Genomic DNA, 21,852 nt, shown 5'->3' with positions numbered 1-21,852 from the left:
GTTCTTGTGGCCTGGATTGGCCACTGTTGGAAACAGGATGCTGGGCTTGATGGACCCTTGGTCTGACCCAGTATGGCATTTTCTTATGTTCTTATGGCTGCCAGGGGGATGAGGATGGAATTGTCCAAGATGCATTTTTGCAGTACCCGTCCTATCAGTGGGATTGGAGGGAATGCATAGAAAAGGCCGTTCGACCACTGCAGAAGGAAGGCATCTTGGGCTATTCTGCGATTGCTTTGTCGTAGGGAGCAGAACTGTTGCAGTTTTGCATTGTGTTCTGTGGCAAAGAGGTCTACTAGAGTGTTCCCCAACATCGGAAGATGTAAGCCATCACCTCGTTGAGTTCCCATTCATGGGGGTGGAAGCGGAGGCTGAGTCTGTCCGCTTCGGAGTTCCTCACACCGGGGAGATAAGTTGCTTGAAGTTGAATTCAGAGCACTAGTGCCCACTCCAGTAGTAGTATGGATTCTTTGCACAGAGTCATGGAACCTGACCCTCCATCCTTGTTTACTTAGTACATGGCCACTTGGTTGTCTGTGTAAATCATGACCAATTTGTGTTGAAGAAGCCATGAGAAGGTGTAGACAGCGTAGCAAATGGCATGGAGTTCTAATAGATTGATTTGGCAGTTTTGCTCTTCCATTGACCATAGTCCTTGAGTCTTTAGATGTAAAACATGGGCTCCCCATCCCATCATGGAGGCATCTGTAGTCCGTATGATCTGATGGAGTAGATGCCGAAAGGGCGCACCGGAGGGTAGAGTTTTTGGGCACAGCCATCAGTCGATATCTTCAATCATGGAACAGGTTAAGATTATTTTTTGGGGCATGAGATGAAAACATTGGGATCACTGCGATTTCAAGTCCCACTGGAGGCTTTGCATGTATAGATGAACATGGAGGTATCACATAAGTGGCTGCTGCCATGTGACCCAAAAGCATCAGCACTTGATGTGCAGTGGGTTGCTGTAGATCCCTCTTTGATCTGGCTAGGTCTGAAATGTGTTGATTCTGACTTCTAGGAGGAAGGCTTTGCAAAGTTGTGTGTTGATGAGCGCCCCTATAAATTGTATTGTTTGAAATGGTTCCAGGTGAGATTTCTCATAGTTGACCAAAAAGCCTAGATTTGCCAAGAAGAATAGGACTCGTATTTGCTGGGTGCGAATCAGATCTGGACTTGGCGCTACTAGGAGCCAATTGTCGAGACTGAGAGGAGGGCATAAAACTCGTCCCCTAAGGTGGGCCACAGCTACTGCAAGACATTTGGTGAAAACTCTCGACGCTGATGAGAGGCCGAAGGCAAGAACTTGATATTGATAGTGCTGTTTGTGAGTTTGGAAGCATAGGTAGCTCCATGAAGAGGGGTGCATGGGTATGTGGGCATAAACATCTTTGAGGTCCAGTGAGCACATCCAGACTGCAGGCTATAGATAGGATAAGAAATTCTTGAGACGTCATCTTGAATTTCTCTTTGATTAGGAACCTGTTCAACCCTCTGAGGTCCAGGATGGGCCGTAGTCTCCCGGTTTTCGTGGATATGAGGAAGCATTGTGAATAAAATCCCAGGGACTGTTGAGAACAGGGAACCTTCCATATCACCCTTTGGCTCAGGTGGATCTTGATCTCCTGTAGAAGGAGGGGGATCATCAGTCTCTCAGGAAGGGGGAATCAAATGTGGTAACGGGGGAATCATTTTGAAATTCAGGCAGCAGTCATTCAGGATGATGCTGAGAACCCAACAATATGTCGTCATCTGTTCCCATGCTGATGCAAAAGAATTAAGTCGGCCTCCTACAGCTTGTGGTAGCAGTGGTTGCAGATGGATCAAAAAGACTGTGGGTCTTGGGAGCAGCAGCTGGGGGTGGTTTTGGTGTGTGCTGCGTGAGGGGTCTACCCCATTGAGGTTGAGTCTGGGGTGGTTGAAACCTCTGGGTGACGTAGGATGGAGGATGGTATGGCGGGCATGGCTTGTAAGAGCACCGGGGATAGAAAGGCCTTCTGTAGGAGGGATAATAGCATCTTGACATAGACTGATCTTGGAAGGAGGTAAGAGAGGATACTGCCACATACTGTTCTTTAAGTTGAGACACAGTCTCGTGAAGCTTATCACAGAATAAATTATCTCCCTTGCAGGGGAGATCAGCAAGTTTGTCATGAACATCTTCATGGATCGCACTTGCTCTCAACCATGCTATGCATCATGCTGCAATCGCGGCTGCAGATGATCAGGCTGATATATCAAACACTTCATAGACAGTGCGTAAAAGGTGATGTAGGCCTTCTTCTAAATCAGTCGCCAAATGCTTAGGCTGGTCTGACCCTGAAGGTTGGTCTTCCTCAGATTTTAGACATTGAGGCACTCAGATACTGAGTAATAAACTGGTGCTGCTGCACCTTGGCATTTATGTATTTATTTATTTTGGATTTTTATATACCGACATTCTTACATTACATGTAAATCATACCAGTTTACATAGAACAAAAAACAGCTGGAGAATAATTCCATAGTCTGATACAGTGAACAATTACATTTAGCATTGATCCCTGGAATATCTTTCACCCAAAATCATCTAGGTAACGATTGATTTTGCCTGGTGGAGTATTTGAGTATAGTCATGTCTTTCTGGCCTTTTTCATAGCAGACTCCACAATGATGGAGGTGTACGAAAGCTGTAGTGCGGCAAAGTGCTGAGATTTTCGTATTTGAAATTTCAGTTCCGTTTTCCTGGATGTAATGGGTGTGGAGAAAGGGGCCTCCCAGGCCTCGTCCATGACTGCATTGAGCACTGAGTAAGACAGAAGCACTGTATGCTCCGCTGGAATGTCGAATACCTTAAGAAGGTCGTGTACTTCGGACCTTGGTTTCAATGTTACAGAACCCAGTTTCTCTACAAACCTGGAGTAAGTGAGGTCTTCAGACAGAGATGTCGGCTCTGGCAAACCACCATGAGGGTCAGAAGGTATCCCTGTGGAGAAGTAGGGGGGATGGCGGAGAAGGGGCCTCTGGTTTCTTGAGATGTGGGCTTCCTTGGAGACTCAAGTCCTTAAAAACGATATTTGGGTCTGAATGCGGAGTAGAAGGAAGTGTCGACTGATCTGACTATCACAGAAATACTTGAGGGGGACCTAGGATGTTTGGCATGGACCACCGAATCAGAGAAGGTCTGGAGAAGCCCAATGATCTGAGACAAAGTTTACGAGGCCACCCATTTGAGTTCTTTAGAAGGCCTAGCTGTCCTTCTCCTTTTCGGAGGGGGGAGAGGGTCCTGTAAGGTGACTCCAAGAAGAGTGTCTGGAGATAGAAGATTTTTTTCTTGAGTGACATGCCTGGTCATCATATGTGTGTGTGAATTGATTAATTATTTATGTATGGTATGTTAACAATGTAAAGGAATTGGAGGAAAGTTTCATATAAATTCGTTGGTGTCTCCGCACCACGATTATGTGGTGTTATAATCATTAACTATCCCCCTTCCTCCTGTGTGAGTTTTTTGTGAAATTTTTTGTAAAATTTTTTGCAAAGAATTACTTCACCTCTGTAACCTCTTCCGTGTGGTGAGCATCAAATAATTTATGTACCATGACGGTATTTTATACCGAGAGCTCTAGACTCTCTACTATAGACTATAAACTATAAAGGAGTAAAGTTCAGACTTCCCTTTAAAATGTTGGTTGTGTTGTCCGATGTTCAAACGATGGTCCCGACACAGCCGATCCGTGTTTCAGACTGATTGTCTTTCCTCAGGGATGTAGAACGTTATAATGCAGCCAACTTTTGCAGAATCTGAGTAAACTCCGTTGAAAAAAGTGCCCCCAGCTATATATAGGTCGCACCTCGAGACCAGTTAAGGTAAGACTGGGAGAGCACAAGTCCAGATTCAATACAGCAAAAATGACGGCACCAATGGTGCAACACTTGACAGATAGTGGACATATGATCACCGATTTGAAATGGACGATCTTGGAACATCTTGAAGCCCCGTCCAGGGGCGGGGACAACAGGGCTCTTCTCAATCAACGAGAAGTATTCTGGATCTTCACCCTAAACACATCAGCCCCACGGGGAATGAATGACGACCTAAATTGGAATTCTTTGTTATAACAGTACGGATCTCACATCAACAAAAAGTTCTAGCGATTATTCAATATCCCCGGTACTTGTTTTAAAAGCATAGTCAACATTTCTGGGCGTCTTGTAAAGGCCTTCGGTCGCATCAGATTAAATTCTTTAATATGGCATTTAAGGGAGTTTCACGCGAGTACAATACCTAGTTTCCTGTCAGGTTGGAGAGCACGTCTGGTTGCTCCGTGTACAAGTTCTCCACCAGGTCGGCGTGATGACGTCAGTAAGCCTTTACACGGTCATTGGTTAAATTTTGCCCTTTCGCTGGCATATAAAAAGGATTCAGTACAACTCACAATTACTCTTCCGGCGACGGAGCCAGAGCAACTCCGTCAAGAGCCATCTATACAAGATCGCTAGAGGACTTTTTTCAACGGAGTTTACTCAGATTCTGCAAAAGTTGGCTGCATTATAACGTTCTACATCCCTGAGGAAAGACAATCAGTCTGTGTCGGGACCATCGTTTGAACATCGGACAACACAACCAACATTTTAAAGGGAAGTCTGAACTTTACTCCTTTATAGTTTATAGTCTATAGTAGAGAGTCTAGAGCTCTCGGTATAAAATACCGTCATGGTACATAAATTATTTGATGCTCACCACACGGAAGAGGTTACAGAGGTGAAGTAATTCTTTGCAAAAAATTTTACAAAAAATTTCACAAAAAACTCACACAGGAGGAGGGGGATAGTTAATGATTATAACACCACATAATCGTGGTGCGGAGACACCAACGAATTTATATGAAACTTTCCTCCAATTCCTTTACATTGTTAACATACCATACATAAATAATTAATCAATTCACACACACATGGTATATAGTAGGTGTCATAAAAATCTTTATTTTAAAACAAATTTTTAAAAAAAGAAATAATCCATTTTACCAAGAAAATATACATTATTCCAGCGATTGAGCAACAGCTCATGATTTATTGATTATAGTTACAATCGCTGTAGCAGTGGCATATTGATTTTTTCTGGTCATCATATGTGGCAGAGGCAGAGGAAGAAGAGAGAAGGGAGTGATGTTGGGTGTCCCTATCTGAACCACCTGAATAGTCTGACAGTAGTATTGGTAGTGGTGAGGAAGCTACTCGCTCTAGACTCTGAAGGGCTCGGTGTCTTTTGGGGACTGATGTCCTGTGTTTGACATGATGGGTCTTCTTTGCTTTGTCATGTTTTTCAACAGCGTGCATCGGGTGCGTCGGTGGATGCGTCAGCAGTGTCGGGACCTCTGCATCTTGCGTCAAGCGAGCCAGATGGGACGCGCATTGACCGAAGTCTGATGCACCGGATCTTTGTTTCGGCTTGGAACATCTCCCTGCGCAAATGTAGGCCAACCCGATGCAGACGACGCATCTCGGTTCCGGGAAGAGCTCAAAGTCGGGTCTTTATGAGTCCTCTTGGAAGGGGGTTGCCCAACCTTACTTTCACCCTCCCGGTGGAGGAGGGTTAAAGAGAGGAGGCTCTTTTGGTGTCCTTCGGTTTGTTTGTTTCCCTGGCCATGGAAGATTGAGTTGAATGTTGCGGGGCATAGGACCCCGATCTATCCTGGACACTCTCCCTTAGGTGGGGTATTATTGTGGCCCATTGTCTTTGGGCCCTGGGGGACATTTTCCCACAAATTGTGGCAAGCCGCCATATCATAATCGGGCCTGAGGCAGAGGTAACAAAGTTTAAGTCCATCGGTCGCAGACATAATTTTGGCACAAAAGCAAAATTTAAACCCGGGGGCCTTTGGGCCATAGTGAGCACTGAAAAGTGCTGTATGGGGCTCTCAAGTTGAGAGGAGATAGTGAGAAGACAGAAGAAGTTGCGGTCCGAATTGTGTGCAGAGAAAAAAAGAACTGACAGGAGACAGTTAGCCGCGCGGGAACAGCAGCATGCTACTATAAGTTCTTGCTAAGAGCCACCAGTGGCCGCTCCCAGAAAGCATGGCTAATTCAGCCCTGCTTATCTGTGGAAAAAAGCCTTTCCTCTTCTTCTGCCATTGCTGCCACATCTACAATTTGATCTTAGTGTGACAGAATTTGAAACACTCAGATCACTGGTAGTGATTAGGGGGTTTCAGTGTTACAATGTAGTGTGGACATACACAGACAGCAGGGCAGTCAGTCACTTTTATTAAAAATAAAGCATGCCAGTCTGTTTTGTTGACTAAACAATTACATCAGTAACTAAGTGACAGTTTTTGAAAGAGTCAAACACATAGCACACTGACTCCTTTCCATACAGAGAAATTCAGAAAACAAAGGCTGCTGTACCTGGCTTCCAGCCAGAGTCCCTGCTATATGGCTCTGCTGTGAAACACAGCTCTCTTTCTCTAGTGCTGAAGAGTACACGCTTGTCCATGTTGAATGATAAAAGTAACCCTGTAACAGTCAGCGAGATTACATTGTCTCCTCTGACAGTACAGTGACACTGTAACAGACAACAGCTCACCTTTCTTTCTCCTTTTATACATTTTTTTTTGTACTATTTCACACTCACGGTTTCAGAAACAGAATCTGTCTGACATCCAGCACAGAAAAGACCAACCAAACTGGTTACTGCTCAAAACTAGGTTTTTCTGGGGGAGAAATCCAAGATGGCTGACTGTTAAGGAGCAGGAGAGAGATGCTCTGCCAATTGTTTTCCTTGAATTGAAAATTTTCCTTTTTACTACTGCGCAATATGCTACCTACTAAGCAGAAGGCAAAACTCCGCGAAAATTTACCTTCTTTGGAGCCTGCGGATTTGTTTCAAAAGAAAATAGATGGGTTTTTCTCCTCCATGCCAAAACTTCCGGGAGCGAGGGCCACTTCGGGGGTTGACAAGGAGCGAACGCCACCCCCCGATGGCCAATGAGATTTCGCTGAGTCCCAGGTGTGCCAGAAACACCGTCCCCACCATGTAGCTCTGCGCTGAAGATTTCTCTGTCTCCTTCAACCTTATCGGTTGAGAAAGCAAATGTTGCTTACCTGATGTAACAGGTGTTCTCACAGGACAGCAGGATGTTAGTCCTCACAAATGGGTGACATCGAGGATGGAGCCCACCACGGAAAACGTCTGTCAAAGTTTAAACAGAACTTTGACTGGCCCCTACTGGGCATGCCCAGCAAGGCACTGAGCCTGCAGCCAGCAGGGGTCTCCCTCCAGTCTGATTTTCAAAGCTACAGGCAGTGCCTAAAAAGTAAAAACAAAACGAACCCAACACCGCGGGGTGGCGGGCGGGTTTCGTGAGGACTAACATCCTGCTGTCCTGTGAGAACACCTGTTACATCAGGTAAGCAACATTTGCTTTCTCACAGGACAAGCAGGATGGTTGTCCTCACAAATGGGTGAGTACCGAGCTGAGGATGTCCCGACTTGCACCAAATGCACCCAAAGACGTGCAAGAGGCACAACAACTGGGGTGGAATTTGGTAAGGGCATCCGCACCCTACCGGGAAGGTGGAAGGGTGTTGGTACATCATGTTGGAAAAAGGTTACGCAAGACAGATTGGCCGAAGATGGAGTCCTGTCTTCCAGCTTTGTCCAAACAATAGTGGGCTGCAAAAGTATGGAGAGAACTCCAGGTTGCAGCTTTGCAGATGTCAGGAAGTGGCACCGATCGAAGGTGTGCCACCGAAGTCGCCATGGCCCTCACAGAGTGTGCTTTTACACGGTCTTGAAAAGGAATGCCAGCTTGCTGATAGCAAAAAGAAATGCAGTCCGCCAACCAGGAGGAAAGAGCCTGCTTACCCACAGGTTGTCCTAACTTGTTAGGATGGAAAGAGACGAATAATTGAGTGCTCTTCCTGTGAGAAACTGTACGGTCTAGATAAAAAGCTAGAGCCCGTTTACAGTCTAGGGTATGCAGAGTCTGTTCCCCGGAGTTGGAGTGGGGCCTGGGAAAAAAGATAGGTAGTATGATGGATTGATTAATATGAAACTCAGAAACTACCTTAGGTAAAAATTTAGGGTGAGTGCGGAGTACCGCCCGGTCCTGCAGGAGTTTAGTGTAAGGCAGATAGGTAACTAAGGCCTGTAACTCACTAACCCTGCGAGCTGAAGTGACAGCTAAAAGGAATAATACCTTCCATGTGAGATACTTTAATTCACAGGAGTGTAGAGGTTCGAAAGGTGGTTTCATTAGCCGACCAAGAACCAGATTAAGGTCCCAAGATGGGGCCGGAAGACGTAAGGGTGGCTTCAGATGGAGCAAGCCTTTAAGAAAGCGTGTTACCAGGGGTTGTACTGAAATAGGGACACCCTGTATGCCTTTATGGAAAGCGGCTACTGCACTGACATGCATCCTAATGGAAGAGGTTTTAAGACCCGATTCCGATAGATGCCATAAATAGTCCAAGAACTTAGAGATTGGACAGGAAAGGGGATCAAGGGACTGGGAAGTGCACCAAGATGTGTACCTTTTCCATTTATACGAATAGAATCTTCTGGTGGAGGGCTTTCGTGAAGCTATCAGGACACGAGAAACCGAATCCGAAAGGTTAAAAGGCTGAAGGACTAACCTTTCAACATCCATGCCGTCAGGGACAAGGCTTGGAGGTTGGGATGGAGGAGGCATCCGTCGTTCTGAGTGAGCAGATGCGGATCCGTTCCCAGAGGGATGTGCCTGCGGATGGAGAGATCCTGAAGAATGGGAAACCACACCTGGCGTGGCCAGTGGGGTGCTATCAGGATCATGGTTCCTCCGTCCTGGCGAAGCTTCACGAGAGTCCTTGACAGAAGAGGAAGTGGAGGGAATGCATAGAGCAGACCTGATGTCCACTTGAGGGAGAAGGCATCCCTCGGCCGAGAGTGGTGGCTCCGAATGAGAGAGCAGTAATCGTCTACTTTGTGGTTCTGAGGGGACGCAAAGAGATCTATGTGGGGAGAACCCCACTTGTGAAATAGAGAGGTCGCTACCAGAGGATCGAGTGACCACTCGTGTGGTTGGAAGACCCGGCTCAGCTGATCTGCCAATACATTGTCTACTCCCGGCAGGTAAGTGGCCCTGAGGTACATGGAGTGGGAGAGGGCTTCTGCCCAAATCTGCGCAGCTTCCTGACACAGAAGGAAAGAGCCTGTGCCTCCCTGCTTGTTTATGTACCACATGGCCACTTGGTTGTCTGTCTGGATTAAGATTATCTGATTCGAAAGACGATCTTTGAACGTTCTGAGCGCGAAACGGATTGCTCGAAGTTCCAAAAAATTTATCTGGTGTTCGGCTTCCTCTGGTGACCATAACCCTTGGGTTTGGAAATCGTCCACATGAGCCCCCCAACCGATGTGGGAAGCGTCGGTGGTCAGGATTACTTGTGGATCTGGTAGGAGAAAAGGTAAGCCCTGAAGGAGATTGATTTGAGTCGTCCACCAGGTTAAAGACAGGCGAAGCGCTTGTGTAACTGCGACTATGGAGGACAGGCGCTGAGATGCTTGAATCCATTGGTGTCGCAGAGTCCATTGTGTCACTCTCATGGCTAGTCTGGTCATGGGAGTGACTTGAACTGAGGATGCCATGTGTCCTAGGAGAATGAGGAATTGGCGAGCCGTGGCCGTGTCTTGAGACTGGAGCTGGCGAGCTAGGGACATGAGAGTTTGGACCCGCTGCAGCGGAAGGTAGGCCTTTGCCTGTAAGGTGTCCAAGTCTGCCCCAATGAAAGATAAGGTTTGAGATGGGACTAAGCAAGATTTCTCGTAATTGACAAGAAACCCTAAGGAAAGGAGTGTGTTGATTGTCAATTTTAGGGAGGAGTGGGCAATCTGAGGGGTGGAGGCCCTGATTAGCCAATCGTCCAGATAGGGGTAGACGTGGACACCTTCCTTCCTGAGGAATGCTGCTACCACTACGAGGCATTTGGTGAAGACTCGTGGAGCAGATGCCAGACCGAAAGGTAGTACTCGGTATTGATAATGGTCGCGGCCTACCAGAAACCGCAGATACTTGCGATGGGATTGTGTTATCGCAATGTGGGTATAAGCATCCTTTAGGTCAAGGGAGCACAGCCAATCCCCCCTTTGCAGCAGAGGGAGTAGCGCACCCAGGGTTACCATCTTGAACTTTTCTTTTTGAAGGTACTTGTTGAGGGCCCGAAGGTCCAAAATGGGACGTAGCCCCCCTGACTTCTTTGGAATTAGGAAGTACCTGGAGTAGAATCCCTTGCCTCGTTGAGAGGGAGGGACGGGTTCTATAGCATTTGATTGCAAAAGAAGGGATACTTCCTGTTGTAATTGAGTCAAGTGGCTGGATAGACTCCATGCTTGAAGAGGCGGGGAGTCTGCCGGAAGAGTTATGAAGTTGAGGTGGTAACCCTGTGTGATAATTGCCAGCACCCACTGATCTGAGGTAATCTGTATCCAATGCTGTAAAAAGTGGCACAGACGACCCCCCACAGGGATGTCGGGAAGTGGGATGTGGCATGTGCTCCGTACCGGGAAGTCAAAGGCCTGCCGCAGGCCCAGGAGGTGGGGCCACAGCAGTCTTTGTTTTCGAGGTTGGCGTGGCTGAGGTCTAGTGGAGGATCGAGCCGGACGAGGCCTAGCCGACGGAGGATAATAACGACGTGGCCGAAAGAAAGACTTTTTAGAGTCCTTCTTAGGTGGTGGTTTGGAGGATACCTCAGATGGAACAGACGAAAGTTGCTTCAACGTCTCGTGGTGATCCTTCAATTCTGCCACAATTTGTTGAATCTGTTCTCCAAACAGATTGTCCCCTAAGCAGGGTAAATCGGCTAGACAATCCTGGACCTCTGGGCGAAGGTTAGATGACTTTAACCAAGCCCAACGTCTGGCTGAGATGGCAGTAGCTGAGACTTTTGTGGAAGCATCGAAGATATCGTAGGCCGTTCTGATCTCGTGCTTCCCAGCTTCAAATCCTTTGTGAAGAAGGGCTTGAAGCTGTGGCTGGTATTGGTCCGGTAACGTGTCAGCGTAGTCCTGCATCTGTTTAAGGAGAGCTCTGTTGTATTGAGTCATGTAAAGTTGGTATGAAGCTATGCGAGATATCAACATGGCCCCATGATACACTTTCCGTCCCACACTATCTAGGAATTTGTTGTCCTTGATAGGGGGAGTGGAAGAGTGTGGTTTTAGGCGCTTGGCCTTCTTTTGTGCAGACTCAACTACAACAGAGCAATGATCCAGTTGAGGCTTCTGAAATCCTGGTGCTGACTGAACGAGGTATGTGGAGTCAGCTTTCTTATTAACTGGTGACACAGATGAAGGAGATTCCCAGTTTTTCTTTAAAAGATCCAGAAATACCTGGTGAATGGGGATGGAAGCGATGATTTTTGGGGCATCCAGAAATTGGAGCAGTTCCATCATTTGGTGCCTGTCATCGGTCTCAGATTGCAACTGAAAAGGTACAATTTCTGACATCTCCTTTACAAAATTAATAAAGGAGAGATCTTCAGGAGGAGATAGTTTTCTACTCTCTGTAGGAGATGGTGGGGATGGCAAATCTGTATCAGAAGATGTATCATCACCCCAGGTATCATAAGGATCATGTGGGGCTTGCAGACCTGAAGGACCTGGTTGAGGATCCAAAGGCATCGATGGAAATCTGGATGGAATCGGTGCTGCAAGCGGAACTGTAAACGGCATCGAGGGCTTCGGGGCTGTCGATGGAATCGGTGCCGGTCTTGGAATCGATGGAGCCGAGGGATAAATCGGTGGAGAGGTATGCGAAGGCACAGATGGGACTACTCCGGACGGGGGAATCCGAAATGGTGTTTCTCCTGTCGATGAGAATCCTGCCGGAGACGATGGTGTAGTCGGTGCTACTGGAATCACCGATGGAAGGGCCCGCATGAGTGCCTCCATACGATTCAGTAGCGGTGCCAGCGCCTCCACTAGAGGCTCGGTGGTCGGTTCTCTCCTCGGTGGCGGAGTCGGTGCCGAGGTCGGTGCCTGAGGTGGTGCCGGAGACGGTGCCGGGTGGAGGCTGGAACCTTTGCAATCGCTTTCTCGATGGCCTCCTGGACCAGCCGGTCCAGTTCTGCCCGGAGACCAGGGGTAACGATACCCGGCTCGACGGGAGAGGGAGGCTGAGGCAGAGCCGGAAGGGACCACCGTAACCGGTGGGAATCACGGCTTCCACACCCCGAGAGGGTGAGGGTTTCCTCGGTGCCCTGCGAACGAGACGTGGACGGTGCCAGGTCTGACCGAGGCTTTTTTGTCGGTGGCTCGGCCCTGTTCAGAGGTCGATGGCTGTGGATCCTCGACGGGCCGAGACTTGTGCCGCCGATGGCGATGCTTGTCCTTCCGATCTCCTCGCCCATCCGGGGAGGGGACAGGAGTTGACGGCCGAGAAGTCATCGGTGATGGACGGTCACCGGAGGGTTGACGGTGGTGGTGCAACTTCGACGGTGCCGGTTCCGATGACGTCGATGCTATCGATGGTGTTGGGGTGGGTGCATGGAAGAGGAGCCCCATCTTCTCCATCCTGGCTTTACGACCCTTAGGTGTCATTAGGGCACATTTAGTGCAAGTCAGGACATCATGCTCACTTCCCAAACACAGAACACAGACCCTATGGGGGTCTGTGATGGACATAGTCTGGGTGCAATCCGGACAACGACGGAACCCCGTCGCCGTGGCCTAGGGCCAAATTTAGCCGCGGGATCGGTAAGTGCCAACAGGCCTCAAGGGCCAAAATCGACGGCAGTCGATGAAAATCGGCAAAAAACTTACCGGATTCCGCGAAGGTGACAAAAATTTGTCGAAGGGAGACCCCTGAGGGGCAAATTTTCTTCGGAAAGAAAAAACCGAATTCCTGTCAGAACGTGGTAAGAGAGCTCCTTTCACCGCGTGGCAGCTGCTGCGCGGAAAAAAAGAAGACTGGAGGGAGACCCCTGCTGGCTGCAGGGTCAGTGCCTTGCTGGGCATGCCCAGTAGGGGCCAGTCAAAGTTCTGTTTAAACTTTGACAGAAGTTTTCCGTGGTGGGCTCCATCCTCGATGTCACCCATTTGTGAGGACAACCATCCTGCTTGTCCTGTGAGAACAGAGGAGACATGTTAACAACCGGAAAACTGGCAAAGGGTCCAAGCACTGTTTCCGAGGCCATTGGATCTTTAGAGGTTGTCTCCCTAAGTTCTCAAAGGGAGGATTTACCCCTATTGGGAGTTACATCAATTATGGCATCAAATACAGCAGCGGGACAGAAAACTCCAGAGAATGAAGGAGGTGCTGCATCATTATTTACAGGTACTGCATTTACATTGGTTAAACCTGAAAAAGTGACTTTAGAGTCAGTTTGGACGGCACTGATGTCTATAGAATCTGCGATTGCTTCTCTGACTCAAGTTCTTCTTGAGACTAATAAACGTGGGAAGACTATTGAGAATAAGGTTATTCAATATGATGAAAAGTTAGAGGAAATGGAAAAAAATTATCCAGGTGGAGAAAAGCAGGTTTGCTTACCGTAAACGGTGTTTCCGTAGATAGCAGGATGAATTAGCCATGCTGTCTGGGAGCGTCTCGTGACCGGTCAGTAGGCGGAGTTTTCTCAGTTAGTACAGAGTTTTGAACTCTGTACGGCTGCGCGGTGAGCTTCCCGCGCAATTGCCTTGTTACCTCAGTCTCTTGTAGCCAAGCGAGATGTATGTGGAAACGTTTTGGTAGAATCTGTAGACTGTCTAGGGAGATGGGAAGGGATCGCCTGGCTAATTCATCCTATCTACAGAAACACCGTTTACGGTAAAAGCAAACCTGCTTTTTCCCGTCGACAGCAAGGCTGAATAAGCCATGCTGACTGGGAGTCCCAAGCTCCCAGGTTGTGCCCATATAATAAGTTTTTTAAGTTGAGGAGACTACCCTTCAATAAAAGTAGACAGTCTTACTCAGTATGTAGGTTGACAAAACTGCCGAACCCAGAGCTGCATCGGAAGATGCTTGCTGTCTGATACAGTAGTGAGATGTGAAGGTATGAGAGACCAGGTTGCCGCTTTGCAGATGTCCAGCAGCGGAACCCTTTTTAAATGTGCAACAGATGCTGCTGTTGCGCGTATCTGGTGTGCTTTCGGTTGTTGCTCAAAGCAGAGAACGCTTATTGTAGCAGAATTCAATGCATTGGGATAACCAACTAGCAATGGTTCATTTGGAGACAGGTTGGTTTGGATTATATGGGTTAAAGGATAGAAACAATTGAGATGGTCTTCCTTGAGATTGAGTTCTGTGTTTGTAGTAATCTAACACTCTTTTACAGTCTAAAGAGTGCAGAAGCTTGTCTCGGTCATTATGATGAGGTTTAGGTTGAAAGATTGGCAATGTAATTGATTGGTTTATGTGGAAAGCCGATACTACCTTAGGAAGAAAGGTAGGATGAGGGCCGAAGAGTGACCTTATCATGATAAAATTCTAAATAAGGAGAATAGTGAACCAAGGCTTATAGCTCACTTATTCTCCATGCTGATGTGACCGCCACTAGAAATACCGTTTTCCAGGTTAGGTATTTTATGTGGAATGAATCTAATGGCTCGAAAGGAGGCAGCATTAGTTGTTCAAGGACTATACTGAGATCCCATGATATAGGTGGTTTTGACACCGGTGGCCTTAGACGTAGCATGCCCCTCATGAATCTGAGATCATCGGATGGTTGGAATGGGAAGTCCGTTATGAGAGTGGTGGAAAACTGCAATGGCGCTAACATGCACACGAACTGAAGCCAGCGTTAAACCAGCAAGGTAGAGTGTATGAAGATACTCCAGGAGTTGTGTGGCTGTTGATGAGAAAGGCTCTAGCCTTCGTGTTGTGCACCATTCCGTGTAACGATTGCCACTTTCCTGCATATTTACGTCTAGTTGAAGGTTTCCTAGAGCAATGAGAATGTCTTCAAGTGGAGGTGGCAGACCCAGATGGTTTAATAATTGCCTTTCAACCTCCAAGCTGTCAGGTGGAGGGATTGGTGCATTGGATGAAGGAGGGACCCCCCCCCTTCCTGAGTCAACAGACGTGGAAGGTTCTCCAGTAGAATTGGTGGGCGAATGGATAGTCGCATGAGATACGGATACCAGAGCTGTCTTGCCATGCCGGAGCTATGAGGATCATATCCGCTATGTCTTGGATGCATTTTTGAATCGTTCTTGATATTAGTGGGATGGGAGGGTAAGTGTAGAGCAAGCCCTCCGTCCATGGGATGAGAAAGGCATCTGGCGCATGACGAAGTGTGCTCGGGTAAATGGAGCAAAATACTTGTGTTTGACAGTTGTTGTCTGTGGCACAGAGATCTATCATCGGATTGCCCCAGCATTGAAAGATTCTGGTTGCAACTTCCTGATTTAAAGTCCATTCGTGTGGATGAAAAATCCTGCTGAGGCGATCCGCCGTAACATTGTCTAAGCCTGGAAGGTAAGTGGCTTGCATCGAAACTTCATTTGCTATTGCCCACGTCAGTATTCGAAGTGTTTCTCGACAAAGGATCCATAAACCTGACCCTCCTTCCTTGTTTATGTAGAACATGGCAACTTGGTTGTCTGTGTATACCATGAGATGTTTGCCCCGAACCTGAGGGGAAAAGGTTTGAAGTGCCTTCCAAATGGCTCAAAGTTCCAGAAGGTTGATCTGGTGTGTGCTCTCCTGCACAGACCAGAGACCTTGAGTCTTCAGTTCGCTCAGATGAGCTCCCCAGCCCCTTCTGGATGCATCTGTCGTGAGGGTGAGTTGATGGGGAGGAAACAGGAAGGGTGCTCCCGAGGTCAAGTTGTTGGTGTTCTTCCACCATCAAATATCGGTGTGCATTTGGGTGGTAAGTTGTATCTTGGTTGAGAGGGGCTGAAAGAATTGAGAACATTGATTCTTTAGTCCCCACTGTAGGCGGCGCATATGTAGTCTCGTGTAGGGAACCACATGGATAGCTGCCGCCATATGACCCAGTAGCTGGAGGATTTGACGTGCCGAGCTATGTGATTGGTTGCACAGACGTCGAGCTTTTGAGGATAGAGTTTGAATTCTGTCCTGTGGGAGGCATGCTCTCTGTTGTGTTGTATCGATGAGCACTCCAATGAACTGTAGCGTTTGGTCAGTTGCAGGTTGGACTTTTTGTAATTGATTATGAATTGATTGTTTGGAACGCGTGAGTTTGTAGAGTAGGGCCGATCCGAGGCTACTAAAAGCCAGTCGTCCAGATAGGAAAAATCTGGATCGACAGTTGTCTGAGGTTGAGCCACCTCCACTGCTAAACATTTGTGAACACTCTTGGGGCTGAGGACAAGCCAAAGGGTAGAACCTTGTACTGATAGTGATTGCTCTGAGCTTGAAAGCAAAGGTATTGCCAGGAAGAAGGGTGCATGGGAATACGCATCCTTCAAGTCTATGGAACATAGCCAGTTGTTGGGTTTGTAGAAGAGAAAGAATAGTCTTGAGAGATGTCATCTTGAATTTTTCTTTCTGAATGTGTTTGTTGAGATTCTGTAAGTCTAAGATTGGTCGAAGACCTCCGGACTTTTTTGGAATGAGAAAATAATGGGAGTAGAACCCCGATTTTCCTTTGCCTTTGTAATTTTTTGAATGGATTTCTGGCTTTGAAGATTTTGTAACTGTTCTTGAAAGTACAGTGAGTGGGTTGATGTATTTCGAGGAACGGGAATATGAGGGAGATCCGGGAGTGGTACAAAATTTACTTGATAGCCCTCCCTTTTGATGTTCAGCACCCAAACATCCAAAGTAATCGCCTCCCAATTGGTATAAAAAAGGTGAAGGCGACTTCCTATGTAAGGTGGTGGAGGTGGCTCAGGATAGCTCAAAAAGATGAAGTCTGTTTTTGAGGAGGTGCTGGTGTTTGCTTTTGTGGCCTTTGTTGACGAGGTCATCCACGGGACTGATGAGCCTGAGGTTGGTATCTTTGGGTGGGAATAATTCTGTGATCGATAGTTATTGTACGGTTTGAAGGGTACCCTTGAGTAGGGCTTCTTCCTGAACGAAGGGTAAAACTTCCTGACAAGGTATGGGGGTCCCTTGGAGATGTGAGTGATAGCACAGCAGTACTCTGTTCTTTAAGAAGAGTAACAGTTTCCTCCCAAATTTTCACCAAAAAAATTGTCACCCAGGCACGGTATTGTCCACTAACTTATCCTCTCTAATTGCACTTGCTCTCAACACACTCCATCCGTCTTGTCGCTATAACCATAGCAAAGGACCTTGCGGAAGACTCAAAGGACTCATAGACAGACCAAAGTATATGGCGAAGCCCTTCTTCCATGTCAGTAAAAGGTTGTGGTAGAGTATTTTCAGAGGTTAAACATGAGGGACGTAACCTCTGACGACATTCAAATAAATACTGGATTACGTAAAACTGATTATGTTGAATTTTTCTGCTAACATGGAAGAATGGTATACCTCACGGTCAAAGTCGTCCATAGATATATGGTCTTTCCCTGGTGGTGAATTTTGAATGTAGTTTTGACCTTTTTGCCTTTGATAGAGCAGATTCCACTACTATTGAATTGTGTGGCAGCTGTGTGGAATCGTAAATTGTGGAATTACGCATACGGTACTTTAAGTCCATTTTCCTTGATGAGGCTGTGATAGTAAGGGTTTGTCCCACATTTTTCGAAGCACTGTATTCTAGCACTGTATGTGGTGGTAGAGCTGTTGGTTCTGGAGGCATTTCAAATATTTTCAGTATTCCTAACACCTCTGACTTAGGATCAGGGATCTTTCCTGTCTCGATATTTAAGAGAGAGCCCATTTTCTCGATGAACTTTGCGTAGGACAAGTCTTCGGGAGCGGAATAAGGTCCGGAAGACCTTCTGGAGGATCAGAAGGGAACCCTGTAGATGAATCAGGCGACGATGTCCATGGTGAGTCTGGAGTATCTGGTCGATCTGGAATTGGAGATGGTGCCGATGGCTGAGACGGAAGTAATGGAGTTGGCGAAGGTTGAGAAGGCGCATGCAGAGGCTGAGCTGAAACCAGAACAGCTCATGAGGGGATTTTTGTGAAAGAGGAGTTGCGGCCTCAACTCCCTTCACTGGCTCTGGTGGTATAACCGACCTGGTCGGGGTACCCTCTAGCGAAGTAGGCCTTTTAGACGGCGTCTTCTTCGGTCTCTTCGACGGTCCCGGTGAAGACTATGTGGAGGATATCTTTAGCTGCGCGGTTTTTTCTATGTGCTTCCTCTGGCTCGGGGGGACATGCGACCACAGTCCCAGCATGAGACTTGGTCATGTTTCCGTCCCAAGCATATGTAGCAGTAATTATGGTCCATCTGTAATGGACATAATTTTACCACATTGGGCAGTACCTTAAATCGGGATGGCTTAGGAGCCATCACTGCCCAGAGGAAATGAAGAAAAAACAAAATTTGAGAAAAAAATCTCTTCAGAGACGAGAAGCAGAAAAAAACCCCACATGCAGACTGCTCGCGGAAAAAGAGAGACTGAGGTAGCAAGGCAATCGCGCGGGAAGCTCACCGCACAGCCGTACAGAATTCAAAACTCTGTACTAACTGAGAAAACTCCGTCTACTTACCGGTCGCGAGACGCTCCCAGACAGCATGGCTAATTCAGCCCTGCTATCGAAGGGAAAAGTACAGCACAACTTAGTACAATCAGAGACAATTGTAACAAAGAAATTAGAAAATATTGAGAATGTTACTGGAGGTCTTTGAACTTAAGGGTTATAAATTTTCCTGTAGTTCATAATTTATTTATTTATTTATGGTTTTTATATACCGGGAGTTCCTGTATACAATACATATCACTCCGGTTCACAGGTAACAGTAATAACTACCAGCCGGCTGGCAGTTTACATGGAACAAATCTTGGAACAAATCAAACAATTGGTCTATAATAAAGAAGAAAACAAAGTTCATAAGATACCTTTAGCGGATTTCTTTTAAAAATTACCTGATAAATAATCTCAAAATTCCTATTAAGGCAATGCCCCTGATTATGCCTCAAAGAGCTTTGCAGACAATGGAAAATGGAAATGAAGAACAAACATTGCCTGAATATAACAGAAATATTAGAAATGACTCAAGAGACTGAGAGTACAGCAGAGGGGGACTTTAGTAGTATCATTTGCATTGAACAGGATCGTAATAATGTTTTGAAATTTTCTTTAGGCATAGAGAATCGCTGTTCCATGGTCCAAAGGCTTTGGTTATATCCAGATATCACTAGGTGTACACAGGAGCATAGAAGAAATGTCTTTTGAAAGAGATCAGAAGCTGCTGCAATTGGGGCACAATATATATTTCGTTATCCATGTAAATGCATTTAAAATTTCAAAATGTGAACTATGTCTACTTTGACCGATACAATTAAGTTCATTTTAGATGCGCGCACCTAAGAGCATTCAATGATGAAGGCATAGATTAAGGTATGGGAAAGCTCCTTATTTCCTTTTGTTTTATTTCATTGATATTTGTTCAAATTGCCATGGATTTCTCCCCCAATTTACCTATATAGGGGAGAGAGTAAATATATGTATTTCAGAAATCTCTGTATTACTGCCTATTTCAATTTGGATATGATCTTCCATTTCTGTAACAAATTTACCGGTGTGTCATTTTTTGAAACTTGAATAAAAATAAAATGAAAAAAAAAAAACCCTAGGTTTTTCTTTCACTTTCAAGTTAAGAAAATAACGAGGAAGTCACATTGGGATAGGCTGGGAGGAAAACTGCTTCACCTTGATTGTTCCTCCTCCTTCCTTGTCCCTTTCCACCCCGGGCTCCTCTATGTCTGGCTTGAAGAGAAAAAAATGGCATTTTTCTTGCCCACAGATTATAATTTGTCTGTAAATGTATGAAGTGAAAGCTTGAGGGCATTTTCAGAGGCACTGTCCATTCATTTTGGAAACAAACTGAATATGGACTCATTTATCACATTTTACCCATTCATTCAAACAAATGCACATTCCTACTGAACATTAAAAAAAAAGGCTGAACCTATCAGATTAGTCAATGTGGAGTTTTTTTTAAATAGTCACATTTTTGGTAACAAGGATATGTGGCATCTCCAAAAGATGTGAAATTGGGAAAAGTTACTGTAAATGTAAAAGCAAAGTTAAAAATGCACTTTAAACAATGTGCACAAGAACAAAACAAAAACTCACCAGAGAATCTTTGACCACTTCACATTCTGTAAATTCTAAAAACAAATCCAGATGGGAGAAAAATATATAAATGAAAAATGGTTTTACATTTACCAGTTCCACTACACAGTTTTAGAAAATTATTGAACATATGAGGAGGTAGCTTTATTCTGTTCTTTAAAGTAAAACAAAAAAACAAACAGGATTTCCAGTTTCACAACTGATATGAACACTTTTAGGGTGATATGAGGCACAAATTTGAATTTACATGCAAAACATATGGGGGTCGTTTACTGATCTTATAAAGCTGATCAATAGGCAAATCAAAAAAACTTTATTCTGCTGTAAAGAAAAAAGTGAAGAAAAACAAATTGTAAAAAATATTTCCATTTAGCCTAGCTAAAAGGAACTCCTGCCCAGCCTGCTTGTTTGATAGACATTATGCAATATTGACAGCAGCAAAATTGGATTTTCAACTTTTTATCAATACTTAAACATAATCAAACAAGAGCTATCAGACATACTGTCAAGCAGGGACACAGACTTCTTAGTGATATATGCATACATCATTCAGTAATATTAATCAGTACAAATTTAAAGCAGAGTAAGAAAATTCAAAGCAGGTTAAAAGGAGACCATTAAAGAAAATTAAGGTTTAGAGGCAAATTTGTTTTTAATCTGAACTCCCTAGATTTGGGGTTTTCAGAGGTTAATCTGAAAGAGATTGGATTATTTGAAATTAATCCATGAGTCAATAACCTTGAGTAGACCATATCCAGTCTGCACAGAAGTTAACATAAGTGACCTTTACTGGTCATTCCTCCTGGAAGCAAGCCTCTCTTCTGAGCATGCTTAGACCCACTTCAACCTTCTGCCATCTTCGAGTAGCTCTGAGGCTGAAGAGCTTTCTATGTGCTGGGAAGGATTTGGGAAGACATATAGAAAGGTAAGGAAAGGAAAAAGCAGCAAGAAGTAAAGATAGGTGAGTTAGGTATTCTGAAAGAAATCTGGAAAAGAAGAGGAAAAGGGAAAGACGGGACTATGCAGTCATGCCTACACACCTATAGGATGTAGTGTGCCTGAATGCCTTCAAGCCTGCCATTGAAAGTATGTGAAAGTCTAAAACAGAGATTTCTTTTTGACTTGTATCCTAGTATGATGTAGCTGTTGGACATTTTATTCAGCTTATATACTTGTCTTCCTTCCCTTAAAAAGGAAACCCAATAGCAGTTTACAGTTTAAAAACAATGGTATATAATCAATAAAACACAATAGAAAAATAAATATAACAATCATAATAAAAATCCCTAAATACTGTTGATCATTACACCCCCCACATTCACTGAAGGAGCAAATGGCTTGTAACATCTCTTAAAAAAAACAAAACATCAAAACACTCCTTTCCCATATAAATAGCAATACTATGGATATACAAATATAATAGTAAAACATCCAAAGGATGCACTCCAACCCAAAACCCACATAAAAACTACAAATTAAATAAACGTATACTCCCTCTCAACAACCGACATTTAAAACTCAACAAAGCCCCAAAATAACCAATTTCACTCTTCTTCCTGGTTCACTCCCAAAGAAGCACCCCACTTTAGTACAATCTTTTGGGAGCATCCTACCCCACTGCAGGCCACCTCTTCAAGGCCCATGTCAGAGGTCAGGGCCTCAGTGGCAACAAGAATCTGGGACAGAGCCTCTTTCTTCCCGAGGA

At 45.5% G+C, this 21,852-nt stretch overlaps 1 long non-coding RNA gene across 1 annotated transcript in view; it reads right to left on the bottom strand.

Moving 5' to 3' along the window:
- The window catches only part of LOC115091869, a 32,806-nt gene extending 12,635 nt beyond the window's left edge, over nucleotides 1-20,171 (bottom strand). Inside the window, exon 1 of the long non-coding RNA XR_003856832.1 lies at nucleotides 20,148-20,171. This is a non-coding gene — a long non-coding RNA (uncharacterized LOC115091869). The remainder of the gene's footprint in view (nucleotides 1-20,147) is intronic.
- Nucleotides 20,172-21,852: the final 1,681 nt, after the last annotated feature.

Source organism: Rhinatrema bivittatum, chromosome 5 (assembly GCF_901001135.1).
Source record: "Rhinatrema bivittatum chromosome 5, aRhiBiv1.1, whole genome shotgun sequence".
NCBI classification, from domain to species: domain Eukaryota; kingdom Metazoa; phylum Chordata; class Amphibia; order Gymnophiona; family Rhinatrematidae; genus Rhinatrema; species Rhinatrema bivittatum.
Note: the sequence above shows the minus strand (reverse complement) of the source record. Positions and strands in the feature narration are given on the sequence as shown.